At 42.6% G+C, this 21,300-nt stretch overlaps 1 long non-coding RNA gene across 1 annotated transcript in view; it reads left to right on the top strand.

Annotated features, from left to right (window-relative positions):
* LOC147034482 (uncharacterized) overlaps positions 1–21,300 on the top strand; it is a 69,846-nt gene that overhangs the window by 25,990 nt on the left and 22,556 nt on the right. Inside the window, exons 2-3 of the long non-coding RNA XR_015058943.1 lie at positions 14,862–15,001; positions 15,103–15,245. This is a non-coding gene — a long non-coding RNA (uncharacterized LOC147034482). The remainder of the gene's footprint in view (positions 1–14,861; positions 15,002–15,102; positions 15,246–21,300) is intronic.

Here is a 21,300-nt window from a genome sequence, read left to right as displayed (position 1 = left end):
CTGCTTGATGTAATGAGCTAATTATGACTGTGGGTGACAGTATTGTACAGTAGACTGCCTGGTGAGATTCGTGAAGATGCTGGAATGTTCTAAGATGAAACTTCAAGTAGAGACGAGAATCGCATTTGCTGGAAGGCACCGGATCATTCTGTTACGATATAAACCCATGAGAGGGAAGTCTAGAGAGACGAGTGACATATGATGAGCTATGTGTTTCGATCGTCCCCATGCTCGATTTAGCTCTGATGAGTGAACGAGGTGTTAATGTCCAGTCATTAACATATGGAGCCAATTATAATCAGGTTGATTAAAACTCATGAATATTGTGTATTGGGAAAGAATTTGTTTGAGCTCTTCAATCATCCTGAACAGGCCAGCATACAAGAGAGAATGACGCGACAGGACTCGATAGTTCGACAGCCTCGGAAGACGAGGTGAACACTCGCATGTTGAGCTGGCAGGACAGGAACTCTGGGCGGAACCAATTCAACACGAGAATCGGAGTTGGCCATTGTGTGTAATGGTGAACTTCCTTATTTGACTTTGCATCTGTTTATTTGAAATACAAGTTTCAAAAACGTTCCGCTATTGATGTGGTCACTGTAACGTCACTCAGAAGTCACAAACCCCAACTGACAAAGATCCATTTGATTGGTAGCCAACTGGTACGATTGTTGATACTCGTGAAGTGCAAACCTTGGATTGCAGTCAATGGAAAACGAGCTGCGTTCGGCACCATGAACAGCATACACCCACTAAAGGGAAGGCAAGCCAAGGTGTATATCCCCAACAGTATCCGGATCCAGATCTTCACCAAAATCGAAACACTTAATCCTTCTTACATACCCAACATTTCCATCAAGTTTTGTCTGAATTTCCTTGCTTTTTTGTGATATCCTGCTCACTGACAGACAGAGACAGACAGACAGGGGTGAAAACATAACTTTCGTCCACCTTCCATGATGGAGGTAATAATCATTCATTAATTTGATATTATCTGTGTGTTCATTTTGAAAAGGATAAATACATTTGGTTGATTATTGTACCTCAACATAGTACAGCAAAGTGAGCGTATACGTTATTGCACCTAATTGTAGTAGGGTTGGGCACACATCGACTTTTTCTCTGTTGTCCCATTGAAAGGAGTGTTTTTTATGGCCATTTGTCACGCTGATCACGAATCCGTTGACATTTTTTGACCTGGAATGATGTCTTAGGTTGGTAAAATGCAAAAAATCAAAATGGCCACCAAATTTACCCACTTTTCAGGTAAAATTTGATAATTATGGCTTACTACGGCATGTAATATTACAATGTAATTACATGTAGTCTTAGTAAGACATCATCCTAGGTCAAAAATTTCAACGGATTCGTGATCAGCGTGAAAAATGGCCATAAAAAACACTCCTTTCAACGGGACAACAGAGAAAAAGTCCACGTGTGCCCAACTCTAATATTACATGCCTTACTAGTAAGCCATGATTATCAAATTTTACCTGAAAAGTGGGTAAATTTGGTGGCCATTTTGAATTTTTGCATTTTAACAACCTAAGACATCATCCTATGTCAAAACGTTCAACGGATTCGTGATCAGTGTGAAATTTGGCCATAAAAAGCACTCCTTTAAAAAAGTATGGTTGTATGTCAACCCTAATTGTAGTGCAGCGGTGTGAACAGATACCTTATAGTGGTTTACCATAGTTCAGCAGAGTAAGCATATACCTTATTGTACATTCTTATAGTGTAGCAGAAGGAGGTATTCTGCACCAATATACCTTATTGTACATTCTTATAGTTTGGCAGAGGGAGGTATTCTGACTTGTGTCAGCAGATATGTTATTTATCGTATTGCAGCAGAATGGAGTGAGAATAAATCTTATCGTACTTTTTCATTCTACAGGGAGTCAGCAGATATGTTATCATACCTTAGGCCAAAAAAAAAAAATGTTGCATTGGCGTAACCCGCCCGACCCTAAAAATTCCGCCGACCCTACGTTTTTTTTTGTTTTTTTGCTATCGATTTCAAGTATCTTGTTGATTGCGATCGCGATCGCAAAAACCCGGAAGTGTTTCGGACAGAACCCGCCGACAAAAAGGGTGGTACTCGAGCCGGGGGAGATTTTGGGAGGGATTTATTAGGATTTATTAAATTTTTGGATTTATTATCCAAAAATTTTGGGATTTATTAGGAAAAAAAAAAAAAAAAAAAGATCCCGACCGACCTACCCTATTTTTCAGTGACCCGTTACGCCAATGCAACATTTTTTTTTTGGCCTTATTGTAGTCGAGCAGAGTGACAGATACCTTATCATACCTTATTGTAGTTCCACAGAGTGAGCAGATACCTTTTCACACCTTATCATAGTACAGAGTGAGTAAATTAGTTTTTGCATCTTTTCATAGTTCAGTACAGTGGAGTGAGCAAAGAACTTATTGTACCTTATAGTAGTACAGACACCTTATCATAACCTATGGTCGGAGAGAGAGAGAGAGAGAGAGAGAGAGAGAAAGAGAGAGAAAGAGAGAGAGAGAGAGAGAGAGAGAGAGAGAGAGAGAGAGAGAGAGAGAGAGAGAGAGAGAGAGAGAGAGAGAGAGAGAGAGAGAGAGAGAGAGAGGGAGAGAGAAGAGAGAGAAAGAGAGAAAGAGAGAAAGAGAGAAAGAGAGAAAGAGAGAAAGAGAGAAAGAGAGAGAAGAGAGAGAGAGAGAGAGAGAGAGAGAGAGAGAGAGAGAGAGAGAGAGAGAGAGAGAGAGAGAGAGAGAGAGAGAGAGAGAGAGAGAGAGAGAGAGAGAGAGAGAGAGAGAGAGAGAGAAGCAGAGACCTTATTGTACCTCAACAGAGTAGAGTGAAGTAAGCAGAAACCTTATCATACCTTCATGTGGTTCAGGGAGTCAGCAGATACCATTATAATACTGGAGACACATCCTCTTTGAGTTACCATACAGCCTGCTTGTAATTATTAAGAGGTATTCACTATAAGCAGGGTTTTTTTGTTTCAAACAGTTTGTGGTGTCCATAATTGCATGTACAGTCAGGGGTACAGTGTTTCTTGTTTGTCAAACTTCATAAAAATTTTTTAAAACTTCTCCTTTAAGAAAATCCCCTTTCCTGACACGAATATAATATTTTCTGAGTCTTGATTTCAGTTGTATTCTCCTATTTTTGCTTGATACCCAGAGCAATGACACTCAGGCAGTGGAAGATGGTGTTTGAGGAGGGGGATTTCAGTGGTTACGAAGGCAGGATTGGGGGTGTTTCAGGAAGGGTTGCAGGGGGTGGGCAGCAGACTGGGTTTGGGGAAGGGTGGGGGGGTAAATATCTCAGAATTTTTGATGGCAGTCAGCCACACCTCTATAAGCAACCCTTTACCACAAAAAGACTCGTGCTTTCCGATGCATGGATTTTCGGACGAGGGCTTGCACTGAGACTGCGCACTCACGGGATTGGAAAAGGCACTCGCCTGGAAAAGGGACAGCTGTTCATTTTGCCATCTGGATTATGAGCATAATTTTCAATGCTGAGACCCCTAGGAATTTTTTTTCCCCTTTGATTTGATGTCAAAAAAGTATATGTATATATATATATATATATATATATATATATATATATATATATATATATATATATATATATATATATATATGTATGTTCATATAAACGTATATGTATAATAAAAGTTTCCTTTGATGTGGTCAGAGTGTCGGCCTGCAAGTGCGAGCACTCCTGTTGAATATTTGAAAATATTTCATTGGAACCCCTCTCATTGCCATGGCAAGTACACATTTTTGAACACTTATTTAAGCCTATGTTTTTTTCAAAAGCATTTGGTGCATGCTTTAAGCAGCAAAATTATTGAGGCATTTGAATGTTTGGTGAAATATTTTAAACAATCTTTTTTATTTTTTTTAATAGTTTCATTGTATATGAAGCTTTATCTATCTATAATTCCAGCAATCTCTGTGTGTGTGTCTGTGTGTGTGTGTCTGTGTGTGTGTGTCTGTGTGTGTGTGTCTGTGTGTGTGTGTCTGTGTGTGTGTGTGACCGCTGTTTCTCGACAACCTCTGGTCCGATCTAATTGAAACTTGCCAGGTATATTGCTGGGGACCTGAGGATGTGCCTTTTCAAGGTTTGATATTAATCGGACAAGTGCTTCCCAAGTTATGGCCATTTATTTACCAAACCAATGGCAAGACACGTTGTTGCGTGGGCGTGGCCGATGGGGGAGGGAAGCACAGCCACGTTCCCCATTACGGGTTACAACGTACGGGCTTCCGGAGAGTGATGACTTCGTGTATTCTGATAATTTCTCGATTTCTTCTGCGCATTTAGAGATAAACACAATGGCCCAAGTTATGATCGTTTTCATATTAGACGGTGTATAAATTTCGGGAACATCAGAGTGCTGGTATGCTCCGAACCAGGAAGTAAATTTTTTCTCTCTCTTCTCATCTCTTTTTGTTTTTCCTTGCCACCACATTGCGAAAAGGTAAAATACATTGGTGTTAATTGAATAATTGGGTATTAAAAATAAATTGCGAATAATATCGAACTTCCGGGTCACGCACGTACGGCCACGTGAGAGCGATGAAACGGCCTGTGTGGTTTATTTATTAGGGTATCCAGTCAAATGGACTGGATAAACTATTGTTTTTCTTCTGTTTATTATTATTTTTCTTCCGCCGTAAATTTGCAAAATTTCCAAATTTTTTCGCTTTAAATGCCATTTTCTCAGAAATGGTAAGACCAATCGACACAAAATTTTCACCAAATATGTATCTTTTTTAATAGCATACATAATTGATAATTATGACGTCATAGGTCACGTGGTACGGGCGCCATCTTGAAAAAATAGATAAACTTTGGACATCTGTATCTCGGAAACCGTGCAATGGAAAAAAATTTCGTTTGATACATTTTACTAAGCTCCCTCTCGGGAATACGTGTCATTTTTCGTGACGTCATCGGTGAAGAGGTATCCCAGTGAAAATTCGTCAAGTAGAACGCCACATGGCAAAAATTTGAAATTTCTTGAGCGTCATCTACACATAAATTCATTGTAGAAAAAAAATATTTTGACGTCATCGATGACGTAATTCGGCCGCCATGTTGTTTTGAAAATTTTTTTTTTTAATCTTCTTCTCCAGAACGGCTGTGCAGATTGAGGCAAAACTTTACAGGAACATTCCCCCTGAGGTCCTTTTTCAAGTTTGTTAATTTCTTGTTGATACGTCACATGTTTTGGCGGCCATCTTAAAATAACCCTAAAACCTTCAAACATCTTCTCCAGAAGCGCTGGTCCAATGAAGGCGAGATTTCAGAACTATATTCGTGACATGTATGCGATGCAAGTTTGTTAATTTCGAAGTGATAGGTCACATGGTTTGGCCGCCATGTTGGATTTAAGAAAAATATTAAATAATGTTTTCTCTGGAATTTCATAAGCCATTGAAGCGAAAATTTGCAAGTGCCTTCCTCCCTCAAGTCTGCATACATGGTAAAAATTTTTTTTACCTCAGAAGTCACATGGTTTGGCGGCCATCTTGGATAGAAAAATAGACATCCGATTTACACGAAACTTCACACACTTGTTCGGGTCGACGATGGAAAGCAGAATTTAAATTTATGTTTTCATCGGTCACAAGGTTCGGCAGCCATCTTGGATTGAAAATGAATAAATTTTAAAAATCTTCTTCTCCAGAAGGGCAAGACAGATTAAGACAAAACTTCACACATATATTCCCCATGAGGTCCTTTCTCAAGTTTGTTAATTTCTTCTTGATCGGTCAGATGGTTTGGTGGCCATCTTGAAAAAACCCTAAAACCTTCAAACATCTTCTTCTCCAGAAGCGCTGGTCCGATGAAGGGGACATTTCAGAACTATATTCGGGACACGTAGGCGATATAAGTTTGTTAATTTCGAATTGATAAGTCACACGGTTTGGCCGCCATGTTGGATTTAAGAAAAATATTAAATAATGTTTTCTCTGGAACCGCTTAACCTAACAAATCGAAAGTTTGCAATTATCATCTACCATAGCGTGTGCACGCGTGGTAAAAATTATGATGTCACACATCACATGGTTTGGCGGCCATCTTGGATAGAAAAACGCACCTTTACCGATTAACACGAAACTTCACACACGTGTTCCAATGCCCAGTTGGAAGCAGAATGTAAATTTGTGATGTCATAGGTCACATGGTTCGTCAGCCAGCTTGGATTGAAAAATAATATCTTAAAATGTCTTTTTCTCTGAAACGGCTGAACAGATCCAGGCGAAACTCCACCACTATGACCGCCTCTCCATGACAAATAAAATGTTCTCACCGCCTTTTGAGGTATGATGCAACGTTTGGCAGCCATAGTGGATTGAAGGAAAATATTAATTAATGTTTACTCTGGAACTACTGCATCAATAAATGTGAAACATCACCGTTATGGTGGAACAATCATGCGGAATGAGGGTGTGAAATTTCAACGAGATCGGGTCCAGGGTTTGGCAGCCATGTTGGTTTTAAGAAAAATATTAAATAATGTTTTCTCTGGAACTGCTTAACCTAGCGAAGCGAAAATTTGCAGTTATCGTCTGCGATCATGTTTGCATATGTGTTGAAAATTATGACATCACAAGTCACATGGTTTGGCCGCCATCTTGGATTGAAGGATAAATATTAATTAATGTTTACTCTGTAACCGCTGCTTCTATATATACGAAACTTCAAATTTGTAATTTAGCCGACATGCGAAACAAAAGTTTAAAATTTCAACCTGATCGGTCACACGGTTTGGCAGCCAGAATTATTTAATTATTTGAATCTGTTCGCCAGTAATAAGGAAATTGAACGTTTTGTGCTGCCCGGTTCATAACTCGTCTGTTCCGCGCCGTCTCGAAGCAGGCCTGTGTTTGTATCACCATTAAATAATGTTTTCTCTGGCACCGCTTATCCGATAAATGCGAAACTTTGCGGCTATGATTTAAGTCTCATGTTGTATCAGTTGTGTCAAAGGCGGACGGACTGGGTACCCGGTCATCACTGCCAGCAGTTATAAAGTGGCAGTTCTAGTTATTATTATTATTATTATTTATTTATTTTTTTACGGGCACGTACAAGTTGTATAAAATTCAATTCAACATTATTATATTTCCATATAATAATATGCAAATATAATAATATTATTATATGCAAATGTGCATGTATTTCAACACATGCATATATTTGCATGGAATGAAATAAAGATCAGGGTCTAAATACATATAAAATATGTTTTCATCCAATCCATACAACACATTGCGAAACGTGAAATTGAATAATGTGTTCATCATGTTCAACATCTCATTGCATTTTCACACGTGTGCTTTCACTATAATATATGTAATCACTGAGAAAGTACACTCATCCCATGATCTCATGAAATCCCATGACTCATCCCATGAAAGGGATGGTAATTTGCCAAAAGTGGAATCCTTTAGCGGTTGGGCAGTTGTGACTCTTCTGTAAAAATTTGACCTCAGGGCGAAGATTGAGACATCCTGTTGGTTTCGCTGCGATGTCTTCTTTGTTTTGGATGAGCAGCCTGCAGAGAGCCTTGAAGCACTCAATATTGACCAACTTTCTGCATATTTTAAATAATAATAATAATCAAAATACATTCATAGCAATCTGCTGGAATGATAATAATTGTATTACAAATTTTGAGGAAGTATTACGATAAAGACTAAACGCTGTTTGTGTGAATTATGTAATATTGTGTAAAATTAATAGAGGGGAATACAATGTGATTGTTCGCCCAAATTACAGACAGATTTTCATGGGTGGTTTCTTTCAAAACCTGAGTTCACGATAACAGGTGTTGTGATGATTCTGTGGTTAAATAATGGAATGCAGTATATTTAGGGCTTCAAGCATGGCTGAAGCTCTATTGAAATCGTTAGTATTATTAGGGCTTCAAGCATGGCTGAAGCTCTATTGAAATCGTTAGTATTATTATTAAAGGTGTTTTTATGTTCTACTGACCGATTTTGTGGCGGATCTGGAGGGAAAACTGTTGGATGAAATTCAACGAAACTTACCAGGATAATTACTCACCACCTGAAGTTTATACTATGAAACATTTGATGACGTAGGTCACGTGGCATGGCAGCCATATTGGATTTTATCCAAAACCTAAAAACATCTTCTTCTCCAGAAGGGATAATCTGACAGCCTCAATCTTTTGCACACATTTGCTAAGTTCCATGCTAATCTTAATTTGTTAATTTGGTCGAAATCGTTACATAATTAATATGATTTAAAATGATGCCGATTCGCCTCATTAAATATGCAAAATATGCAAATGAGAGTTCAAAAAATTTAATGACAGATTCTGATAGGCCTTGAAGAGGGGATTCCAAATATGTTTGCACTATGTCTGTATTTTACCCCAGTGAGGCCCCAGAGCCCCCCAAATTTGAAAATCACCCATTTTTGACATGTCGTAAAATGAAAACCAAAGAAGATAGACAAAAAGTGCCCACACATTCGGGAAGATATTTTAACGTTCTACAAGTTCTCCATTTACATTAATATGCAAATGTGGAGTTATTGGACTTTTTTGGGGACTTGAAAATTTGTCCAGCCTCGATTTGTCCAATGTGAAGTTTCGTTCTCTATCATGTATTGCTATGGGCTTTTCAATCCTTCATTGATAGAACATGAGGGACCCGTAGCTGGACCCCATTGCAGACTTGAACTAACTTTCTAACTCGGAAAACCCATATCATGTGACAGGGTGATAGTGTTGAAATTTTTTTAAACGGAGGCACGCCTTGAAGCCCGGGATTACTGGTTTACCAGTTTTAATTATTATTAAAGGCGTTTTTATGTTCTACTGACCGATTTTGTGGCGGATCTGGAGGGAAAACTGTTGGATGAAATTCAACGAAACTTACCAGGATAATTACTCACCACCTGAAGTTTATACTATGAAACATTTGATGACGTAGGTCACGTGGTATGGCGGCCATATTGGATTTTATCCAAAACCTAAAAACATCTTCTCCAGAACGGATAACACGACAGCCTCAAACTTTTGCACACATTTGCATTGTTCCATGCTAATGTTAATTGGTTAATTTGGTCGAAATCGTTACATAATTAATATGATTTAAAATGATGCTGATTCGCCTCATTAAATATGCAAAATATACAAATGAGAGTTCAAAAAATTTAATGACAAATTTAGATAGCACATAAACAGGGGACTCCTAATATAGTTATACTATGTCTGTATTTGACCCCAGTGAGCCCCCAGCGCCCCCCAAAGTTGAAAATGACCCATTTTTTAATGTCATAAAATGAAAACAAAGCTTGGATTAAATTAAATGACACTTATCCATTTAATTACTCTCCACCTGAAGATTATACTTTGAAAATTTTGATGACGTAGGTGACGTGGTATGGCGGCCATATTGGATTTTCTCCAAAACCTAAAAACATCTTCTTCTCCAGAACGGATAATCCGACAGCCTCAAGCTTTTGCACACATGTCCACTATTCCATGGTAATGTTAAGTTATTAATTTAGTCAAAATTGGTATTTAATTTATATGATTTTAAATGATGCCGATTCGCCTCATTAAATATGCAAAATATGCAAATGAGAGTTGAAAAAATATAATGACAGATTCTGATAGGACATAAATAGGGGACTCCCAATATATTTATACGATGTCTGTATTTGACCCCAGTGAGCCCCCAGAGTCCCCCAAAGTTGAAAATGACCCATTCTTGAAATGTCATAAAATAAAAACAACGCTTGGATGAAATTCAATGAAACTTATCCATTGAATAACTCTCCACCTGAAGTTTATAATTTGAAAATTTTGATGACGTAGGTCACGTGGTATGGCGGCCATATTGGATTTTCTCCAAAACCTAAAAACATCTTTTTCTCCAGAAGGGTAATACGACAACCTCAAACTTTTGCACACATTTGCGAGGTTCCATTGGAATGTTAAGTTGTTAATTTCATCGAAATCGTTGCATAATTGATATGATTAAAATGATGCCGATTCGCCTCATTAAATATGCCAAATATGCAAATGAGAGTTGAAAAAAATTAATGACAGATTCTGATAGACCTTGAAGAGGGGACTCCAAATATGTTTACAATATGTCTGTATTTTACCCCAGTGAGGCCCCAGAGCCCCCCAAAGTTGAAAATCACCCATTTTTGACATGTCGTAAAATGAAAACCAAAGAAGATAGACAAAAAGTGACCACAAATTCTGGAAGATATTTTAACCTTCTACAAGTTCGCCATTTTACATTAATATGCAAATGTGGAGTTATTGGACTTTTTTGGGGACTTGAAAATTTGTCCAGCCTCGATTTGTCCAATGTGAAGTTTCGTTCTCTATCATGTATTGCTATGGGCTTTTCAATCCTTCATTGATAGAACATGAGGGACCCCGTAGCTGGACCCCATTGCAGACTTGAACTAACTTTCTAACTTGGAAAACCCATATCATGTGACAGGGTGATGGTGTTGAAATTTGTTAAAATGGAGGCACGCCTTGAAGCCCGGGATTACTGGTTTACCAGTTTTAATTGAAATTATAATGTGTCAGGTATTTATTGTAATCTATTTGTAGGTATAAAAGCGAAATGTTTATTTGTTTGTTTATTTGTTTGTTTATTTGTTTGTTTATTTGTGACCCTATTCCTCTGAGCTCCCAAGCTTATTTGCCAATAAATTTTATAGGACCACATTATTTACCACGTGCACATAAATCGGGGTTCTAAACAGTCTTTTTCTCACAATTCATAAACAAATGTATGGATATATCTCTGCTAATAAAAGGCAATGTGTGTGTGTGTGTGTGTGTGTGTGTGTGTGTGTGTGTGTGTGTGTGTGTGTGTGTGTGTGTGTGTGTGTGTGTGTGTGTGTGTGTGTGTGTGTGTGTGTGTGTGTGTGTGTGTGTGCCATTGATTGGTATCAGAATATGCAATGGAGTTCTCCCAGGGTGGGTTCAAAGTATCTACCTTCATTTCGTTAAGGGGTCATGATTCAGGGACCAAGCTGTGACGTTTTCTGTTTTCAAAGTTTTGTGCCGAGGGCTCTTTTCAGGATCGTTACTGAACCCATGGCGGCTTCCAACTGCAGGTTGTTTGTAATACTATTCCCAGGGATGATTTTTAATATCTCTGTGAGGTTCTTCGTCATCACTGGTACAAATTTGGCATTCTTCAGCTTACAGGATCTTTTCACTTCATGCTTGAGGTCTTGCTATTTGGTCATTTGTTTGATTTCTGCATCGTTCGTCCAAAATTACTGCGATTAACACCTCAATTAGTAATGCCACCTTCACTCTTTTTTGTATCTAAGTATGATATCTGGTCGCCATGCTTTATTTTTGATGTTCACGCTTGATGGGATCATTAGATCGGACATGAGCGGTACTTCAATGTTTTCAGTGATTGCTTTTGGTTCATTTTCCACACATTTTCTGAAACTGGAATATAAAAGTTTTTGCAGATGTGCCAGCGGATTACTTTACAAACTCTGTTGTGCCATTGTGTGTACATCTCTTCTGACAGTTTTTTTGTGTGTTCAGTCATTAATCGTCACATATCGTTGTCTTTGCTGACCACAGCTTCACCCCTCACCTGTCATTGTTTTTTCCTTCCTCCCCCACACAATTCTCTCTCACTCTGTCCCCTCCTTGCTCCCCTCCTCATAATACAATGCAGCCCTCTCCTCCCACACCTCTGTCACTCTCTCACTGTCTCTGCCTGTCTGTGTGTGTGTCTCACTCAGGCACCCTCCCTCCCACAGTGAATAACAACGTTTGGTGAGGTGTTTCTCTCCCCACCTTCCTCCTAGCTCCTCCTTCTTCATCCTCTCTGTCTCCTCTCTCTCTCTCTCTCTCCCCTCGCTCCCCCCCCCACCCTTTATTGTCTCAGTCAGCAAAGCGGTGGGTTGTATTTGCTAGTATATACATATATATATATATATATATATATATATATATATATATATATATATATATATATATATATATCCATCCATTAGGACCATACTCTGTGCAGAGCGTTGGTGCCGCCGAAGCAGTCTCCTTGGCTATTGGGAACAATCCTGGACGGGTCGCCACTCCGACACAGTATACCAGCATGCTGGCACTCATTTTGCCGACCTCGGAAGGATGACAGGCAGAGTCAACCCCACCTGGTGTTAATTCAACAGCTGAGCGGGATTTGAACTCAGGACCCTAGGATCCCAAGTCCACTACCCTAACCATTAAGCCAACACCAGGCATATATATATATATATATATATATATATATATATATATATATATATATATATATATATATATATATATATATATATATATATATATATATATATATATATATATATATGTGTCTAGTGTGGGCGAGACCATCAGGTCTACCCCAGTATCACTGCAAAGTGGCGCTGAGCCTACCCCCGTCATATTCCCACAAGGGTATGGGGCCGGGAACTCCTTCCCTCTCTCTCAACACACTGGCACATAGTTCGGGTCAGGACCAGAACACTGCATGGGTCTCAAGGCTATGGAGGTGCTCCAGAATCCGGAGGATCAGTGCTTGGGTATCAACGCCCTTTGCCGATTTCCACCGGATCCAGAGCCAATGAGGCTGCCTCACGACGTGCCCAGTTCCTGGTGAAATTTGACAGTGCTTCACGGGATCTGCACCCATCATTAGGAAGTGCACCCATCATGCTTCACCCATCCAGCAAGTGGCCCGGCAGGTCGTCATTCAATCTCAAACATTGTCTGGTGTTCCTGGGAAGCAAGGAAGAGAACCGTCGAAGGGAGTGGGAGTTGGACGCATGATAAAATAGGAGTGGGGGAAACCATCGGTGGAGTCAGACTCTGTCATGACCCTCCACCCCCCATCAGCCGCCACCGGCCAGGGCCGGGACAAGCAAGCCAAATCGGTATCCCACCGGGAGCCATAGGCAAGTGAAGCCCAGGCCCGCCTGGTTTGGCGGCCAGTGACGCGTCCGGCCTTTAGTGGGGCCAGGTCACCATGAGGCACGAGCCCAAAGCTGACCAGTTGGTGAGGCACATATGGAAGTAAGCCACAGGATCTAGCCCATGAGGCCAGCCTGGCGTGTACCACCCAGAGCACTTCAGTGATCCACGCAACACATTTGGGGCACTGCATCATGAGGTCCCAGGCCACAGGCCTGAGCACAACCCACCAGGGAAGGTCTTGACTATGCCCAGTGCATCAGAGCCAAATGCTGACCAATGCTTTGAGGGGAAAAGCTCGGGCCCATTGGCTGAAGGACACCTCTTACCTTCCCGGACCCACCCGTACACTGGCCCCAGCATGGGATCTTCATGCTGGACCATGGTCCAAGCCAAAGTGCCAAATTTCTCATCTGCGGTTAGTGGCAGAACTGGCCCTACCACCCGGGCTGCACGGACTATAATCTTATGGGAGGAGTCTGCCAATTGGTCCATGTCCTAATGCCTTGTACAGAATTTACAGTTTACTCTCAGACAAGAACATCAATAGAGTGTGTCGGCATTCCTATAAGTATTCCTAACGCTATGGGTCACATTAAAATCGTACTGCTGCAACTTATCCAACCACCTTGCAATTTGACCCTCTGGTTCATTGAACCATAAGAGCCATTGCAAGGAGGAATAGTTAGTTTGAACTGAAAATTTACACCCGTAGAAGTAGGGGTGAATGGTTCATAGCAGACAGCATAGCCAATGACTCTTTATGAGTGATGCAATAATTTTGCTCAGGCCTACTCATTGCCTAATTGTAATACGTGAACGTGATCACTCCTTCTACCCCCCCCCACCCCCATGTATACCACTCTCTCCTTTACCTCGTACATTTCTCCTCGCACTGCCTCAATCTTTGTCATTATCTCCCAACCCATCACCTCCATAACAGCCTTCACTTCAGCCTTTACCTCAATGCCTATCCTCCTTATTCCATTGCTCAAATTACCTTACACCAGTCTTCGCCTCATTCCGTACGTCTGCCGGCACCGCCTCCATCATTTTCTGTCCCGCCTTCATGTCGGTGCCCATCACATTCATTTTTACGTCCATTTTTCTTGCCCATCACATTCATATCATTGCTTAGTTTATCACCCATCATGTACATTTTTATGAATAATTGTTGTCGAAAAATGTCGATACCAGGATGCACTGGTGGTGCTAATCTGCTATGCTGTGGTAGAGGTCTTGCGGGTGTTATATTTTACGGGGCATGGGGGAGGGGCTCCTCAAGCACTGGTGATATCTCGACTGCACCCCCAACTGCCCTCTCTCCCTCAATATTGGGTTCCTCTACCATTTCCTCTATGCCCTCCTGGACCAGTGCAACTTGGTCCGCCATAAACCACACTAATATTTAAAATTAAAATTTTCACCCTCACCTGCTCTTTATAATTTTGGGGGTGCACTAGTCTCCCCCAGGGCCAAATCTCACTCCTGATGTCAAACTGTTACTTTTGATGTCAGGGGGTTTCAGTATCCGCACCCCTGACAACCAAACTTACAGATCTGGAGTTCGAGGTTTGCCTCGAGGGAAAGCGCTCGGGTCCCTCCTCAACGCCCGGTCCTGAGGCTGCTGAGCAGGCTCGAGGGAAGGTATTTTGAGTGGGGGTGCTGAGGTGCTATCTATTTTAGCGATGGTGTTTGAGTCGTCGTGAACCCCAAGCCTGGAGCAAGATCTCCATGTCTGTGATCACTAAAAACTAACAAACACATTTTTTAAACTTATATTTTCTTCCCCAAAGCAAAATTATTTATTATATCGTTTTAATATATATATATTTAATATGAAAAAGACTCTCTTTTTTGCAGGCAGGAGGTGCTGTGCTCTTATCCACAGCTAGGGGGTGCTGCAGCGCCCTCAGCACCCCCCTTCCCGCGCGCCTGCTGCTGGGTGCAGATAGCTCCACGTGCCGATGGATTGCGAAGCAACAACAAACTGCAAAATCCTGGTAGGGTTACACTAGTGCACATGATACCTTACCTGTGGATGGCCTTACCAAGGGGGGTCACATGCCCTCGATTCATACTTGCATGGAACTTACCATAACAGGTGCAGCTGAGCGGAGCTACCAAGTATGCACAGGCTAATTGGAGCCAAATCGATGGAGTACAACTTCCCGACTAAACTATGTGCGGAGTACGTTGGACCAATGGAGGAAAAGACAGAATGAGTTGGATACATTTTTAGTGAAGGTAATTTATTCACAAAGCAAGGCTGTGGAAATGTCATGTGGCAAAATAATAAAAGGTTTTATTAAGAAATATGTACAGTCGGGGAAAGCAATGATTGATGGGGTATGGCAAAAGAAATGCAATTATTTATAAAAGGAAGACACAGGGCAGAGATAAACCAAAATTAAACTTCTGCAATCTTATCTTTATGCCTGGTGTTGGCTTAATGGTTAGGGTGGTGGGCTTAGGATCCGAGGATCCTGAGTTCAAATCCCACTCGGCTGTTGAATTAATACCAGGTGGGGTTGACTCTGCCTGTCATCCTTCCGAGGTCGGCAAAATGAGTGCCAGCATGCTGGTATCCTGTGTCGGAGTGGCGACCCGTCCAGAATTGTACCCAATAGCCAAGGAGACTGCTTAGGCAGCACCAACGCTCTGCACAGAGTATGGTCCCAGTGGATGGAATCTTATCTTTAATTGAACATAACAGGTGCCATCAGACACACACCCGAGGAAATCAGAGAGCAAGAAAGATGAGAGAAAGTTTGAGGTGTGAATGACCTCTAGAATACCTGGTATGGTCGAAGGACCAACATAACCCAGTCACTTAGGAGGGGAGGAGGGAAGCAAACTAGGGGTGTTTATGGTGCATGAGTGAGGAGGTGCAAAATGAGGTGTAATGACATGCAAATGTAATGCAGAAGGAGAGTGAAGAGGTGCGTATCTGCCGTTGCTCTTTTCATTTTATGTGTCTACAGCAGATAAGAGTGGAGGAAGACACAAAATGTGTGAGATGATAACTTAACATGATGTGTGAGAAAGTCTGTATGTGTAATTACTACGTTTATTGTCAGTCTAGCGATCCGCCTACTCAGCGCTTTGCTCCACCTTTCCTCTCACGCCACTGTTCAGGTCTGCACCTTCCTCCTCATCTCGTTCCCCACACTCGGAAGCAGCCACCTCACACCCAGGAGAAGATTCTTAGACCTCATGCCGGGACTGACTGACAACACCTGACTGGCGAAGCCTGTGGTGGGAACTGACTGGCTCAAGACTGACTGGCGAAGACTGACTGATCCTTTTGCAGCTATTTTATAGAGCCTGGGTGAAGAAGGAGCCAACAGTCAGATCAACATGCTCTGTAGGCATATCAACGGCGTACAGATGCCTCCCTGAGAAGTAGCCCCACCCCGCAAGACTCCGAAGCCGTCAATTGCCTCATTCACACCCGAACCCGGCTATGCGATGGAGCCTCAAGATTACCATAGGCAACAGGTTTTTGGGATCGCTCTTCATCCACAAACGTGTGGTGGGCTTCGAATGAGGGTCGCCATTTAGCAGAGTGCCAGGGCCTCTCAGATAATGTTAAGCAGACTCCAGCGCATTATTGCACTCTGAGTTACGTGCCAATTTGTTTCAACCCCAAGCATACGTCATGGTGGGTCATGTACATATTTGCCTTATATCCTTAAAGGACTGTGGTGAGCGTTCAGAGTACTGACTGTGGTTGCGGAGTTTTGTAGCCATTGTAGTGAAGTCAGCGAAGCGCTGTGGAATTTGTGATGAAGAGGTTGAAGCAGTTGGAACGGTTGTGGTGAGGTGATTGAAGCATTTGTAGTGAGGAAGCATTTGTGATGAAGCGGTCGAGTGTAGGTTATTGTGTGGATTTTTAGGAAGGCGTTGTGGTGTTCATATGAAGGTTGTAGCACTGTGGTTCAAGTACTGAGAACATTGTTGTTCTGAAATAAAACGTCCGTTGGGGAATGGTGCACAGTTTGAATGATGCCACTGCGGCATATGTTCCGCATATGCGGCATTCCAATGATGCCACTGAGGCTCTATTAACGTCACCATTCGGTCTGTGGCATGCATGCTTGCTTGAAGGAAAGGTCGTGCGTGAAAAGTAAATTAAAATAGATTAATGGAATTAAAGACCCATTAACCCATGAAACATAAGGGAAGGGCATTCTGAAATGGACACAAATTAAATAACTGCCGGGGTCCACTATATATTTGCCTTGAGGAGTGGCTGTGTGCAGAACCGCAACTATATATATATATATATATATATATATATATATATATATATATATATATATATATATATATGTATATGTATATGTATATGTATATGTATATGTATATGTATATATATATATATATATATATATATATATATATATATATATATATATTGTTACGGCTGTGGAAATTCGCAGAACACCATAAATGTCCGTAGATCAGTTAGATCGATAAGTTTGTGTTCAGTTAGATTTCCCCACCGTTGTTTAATGGGTATTATTCGTGTCACAGGGCTGTGATCCTTTGAGGTAGGTTTTTCTTTTTCTATCATTATTTTGAACCAACCACATCTCCACCACCATTACAACAACCAACATCGCTCCCCTTAACCACAACACCAACCACAACCACACCTGCCTCTCAACAACCATGCCATCCTCACCACTCCGCCAGCAATCGTCAACATCTCCACAGCAGAAACATCGCCTCACCTTCGTCTCCGAAACGACGCCATCTTTGCACCAGCCGCGGTGAGTCCCCAGCGAACAGCGTCGCTGCAAACCGACGCGGGGGGTTTCGTTGTGAGCACAAGCGACGGTGATTCCACCACGTCCGCTCTGTGTAAAAGCTTCGCCTCAAAAAACGGATCACAGGAGAGAAAGGGGTGGGGCCTGTGGGGGTCGAAGGGTGTTGATTTCTACCACGTCCGCTCTGTGTGGAAGCTTCACTCTCGGAGAATCGGATCCAGAGGGCCGGTGATCTCTACCACGTCCACTTTCCGGGCAGAGGTCAGAGGTGAGAGTGCGGAGATCAGATCTCGTCTCACCAGCCCTATAAAAAGCCGTGCAGAACAGAGCTTCGAGCAGTCTGGAGGGGTCAGAGAGCTGAGTGGAGCCTGAAGTCTGGAGAGAGTCAGTCAGGGAAAGCCAAGGAGCTGCGTGGAGACCACAGCTGGGGAGAGCTTGCCAGCGCCAAGGCAATCCAAGGTGATCGGACCTCGGCACAGTTTGCGCATCGCTGAGGAGTGGACGGGATCATAAGAGCATCAACTCTTATCGAGCATCTACTCTTATAGAGCATCAACTCTGACAGAGCACTAAAAGACCCGTTCGTTCCTCTCAAACCACGTTGCTGGCCGGGGCCCGGATCACCTCACCTTGGCAAGGCCGCAATCAGGCGCGGCTGTCCTAGTGGCCATGGGAAACAGACGTCACGACCTGCCCATCGTCGCAAGGCCACAATCAGATGCGGCTGTCCTGGTGGCCGTGGGGAGCAGACGTCGCGACCTGCCCAGCGTCGCACCACGAGGGTGCGGGTAAGCCGCATCGGTCTCGCGAGCCCATTCGGTCAACCAAGGCTCACGCACTATAAAGGTCCACGGACCCTGTCTGCCACTCTCGTCTATCAGAGTGGCCCTTTCCTTCCTTTTGAGTGAATCTTGTGGCGCCGTGTCCTGATAAGTAAAAACTGTTAAGTGACATTAATGATAACCATATTCGGTCGTAGTGCTTTCCCTTGCTTTTGTTTGCCTGCTTTTGTTTGCCTGTATACGTGTTGGCTGTACATACGTGCATGTGTAAAATAACTGTGCTTTGTTCAAATGTACCCCGTTCGTCACGTCCTCCTTTAACCATATTGGTAATGCCCTCTTGCATCGTGGAATAAATAGTTGGGTTTTAAACACCCGTTCAATAGAATCAGATCCGGCTTGGTCGGGCGATAATACCCGCTCGGTTATCACTGCAGAACTGTTCGTGTCCCAAACCGACCTGCCTCGAGGTACGGTCGCCCGGTCGGCTGCCCGCGCAGGTACTTAGGTATATCGAATTCGGCGAGTGACCCTATCTTGTGCGGGTAGACAATTGGCTCGGCCGTGGTGGGGATTAGAAACCCACCCGTGACTGGTTTCCAGCATTAGCTCCGGAAAGTCACGTCTGAATTGTCCGTCCGGTGGGCGACGCGGTTGCTATTAGTGCAAAGCGGCCGATCGCACGCGGGCGGGCGCAAATTCGTAACACTGGTGTCAGGCGTGGATTCGAATCCACCGCGCCTCCAAACTAAATTAATGGGAATCGGTTCAGAGGTGTGTGAGCGACCCTCGATTCGCACCAAATTCGAGCGGTTTAAAATCTTTTCCGAGAAACAAGATGGCTTTTCAAAGCGAGCAGGTGCAGAGTGGTTTAGAAATGTGTATTTATGTAGGATTCATGGCCTGGGACGGTTCTTTTTATGACCCCACCACTAATTTTAATCAGCGGGGCCGCTCACCCTTTCCTGAGCACGAACTTTGCCGGCAAAATAGCGGCGCTGCCGCATCTTAGCACAACACGGAGCGAGCTGCTATTATTAGCACAACTAACGGCATGATACGAGGCGGGTGCTCCCAGCCACCGTTTCAAACCACGGGGTCATGGCATGCGTGGCAGGATGCCGGAGCATGCATTGACGGCTTCGGAGACAAGTGTCGAAGTCCTTGCAGCGATGGAGGAATGGTGACAACTGTCTCGGGGAATTGCATTCGTTTTCCTTTGAATTGGACGAGGCACAGCGGCACGTAGACAGGGTTCATGAGGATTACGTGCGAACGGAGTCACAATGATTGGCCGATGTACAGGAAGAAAGGAGGGAGGAAGAACAAAGGCAAATAAAGCTCGAGAAGGAAAAACGGAAACACAATTTGGAATTCAAAAAACTGAAGGGAGAGGTAGAAGAAGGCAATCGGAAAAGAGAAAGCCTAGAAGAGACGATAAAAAGAGGAGAGAAATCTCTGGAGGAAGAATGGGAAGAAAAGCTAAAAAAGTGAGCACGATGTGGAATTGAAACTACTGAAGCGAGAGGTAGAAGAAGGCATTCGGAAAAGAAAAAGCCTAGAAGGGACGATATAAATAAATGAGAAACGCCTGGAAGGCCGAGAGAGATACGGTAATGAAATGGAAGAAATGTGGAAGGAAGCATGCGAAGGTGAGGAGGCCAGAGAGGAAAAATGGGGAAAAAATTTGAGTTACAGAAACACCAAACCAAAGAGAGGGAATTACAAAACGAGGTGACGGAATTGGCAGAGACACAAAGGGAGATGAGAAAGGAATTAGAAAAAAGAGCTTCTGAGTTACTGAAACACCAAAATAAAGACAGGATTACAAAACGAGCTGAGGATGTTGAGAGAGGAAAGAACGGAAACAGAGAATGAAACATGAAGGAACCACACTGTACAGATCGAACAGCTGGAAGCGAAGGCCAGATTAAAGAATGAGGAACAAGGAATAAAACAGGAGAAGGAAATCAGCCAATTGAAGGAAACAACGAGATTGCAGAATGAGGAACAAGAGAGACAGTGGAATAAAAAGCAAAAAGAGTATGAATTTGAAACTGAACAACAAAAGGAAAAAGCAAGGTCGAAGTACATGGAGATAGTGAAGGAAGAACGAATGAAACAGGAAAAGGAGATCGGCCAATTGAAGGAAACTATGAGATGGAAGAATGAAGAGCGTGAGGGACAGGGGATGAAAGAAATTAAAAAAGAAAGACAACAACAATTAAAAAAGAAAGCAAGGTTGCAGTACATGGAGATAGTGAAGGAAGAACGAATGAAACAGGAAAAGGAGATCGGCCAATTGAAAGAAACGATGAGATTGGAGAATAAAGAACATGAGAGATGGTGGGGTAGAAAACAAAAACGATATGAATTTGAGATTAACCAACTCAAGGAGAGTGCAAAATTGGAGTCCACAGAGATGGAAAAGCTCCGGAAAGATAACGAACAGCTAAGGGGGCTCAGAGTGGAAGAACGACTCGAATGGGAAGGAAAATGGAGCCAGGAAGAAACGGAAATAATAAAAGGAATAACAGAGACAAGGGAGATAGAAAAAGTAGAGGAGAGACTACACGACAAAGACGGGGTGGAAAACGAGCACACACACAGACACAGTTAGTGAGGCTTAATGGGGCAAGCTGGCAGACTGTTTCGTGACCCGGTGCAAGCAGCTGGATGGCTTCCTTCGGGAACGGAGGGAGACGCTATGCTCCCTCGAAGCTGATTACGACCAGGTGGATTCGG

The sequence above is a fragment of the Eptatretus burgeri genome, chromosome 1 (genome assembly GCF_056783735.1).
Source record: "Eptatretus burgeri isolate ZD-2024b chromosome 1, Ebu_testis_v1, whole genome shotgun sequence".
NCBI lineage: Eukaryota > Metazoa > Chordata > Myxini > Myxiniformes > Myxinidae > Eptatretus > Eptatretus burgeri.
This window is presented reverse-complemented; position numbering and strand designations above follow the sequence as displayed.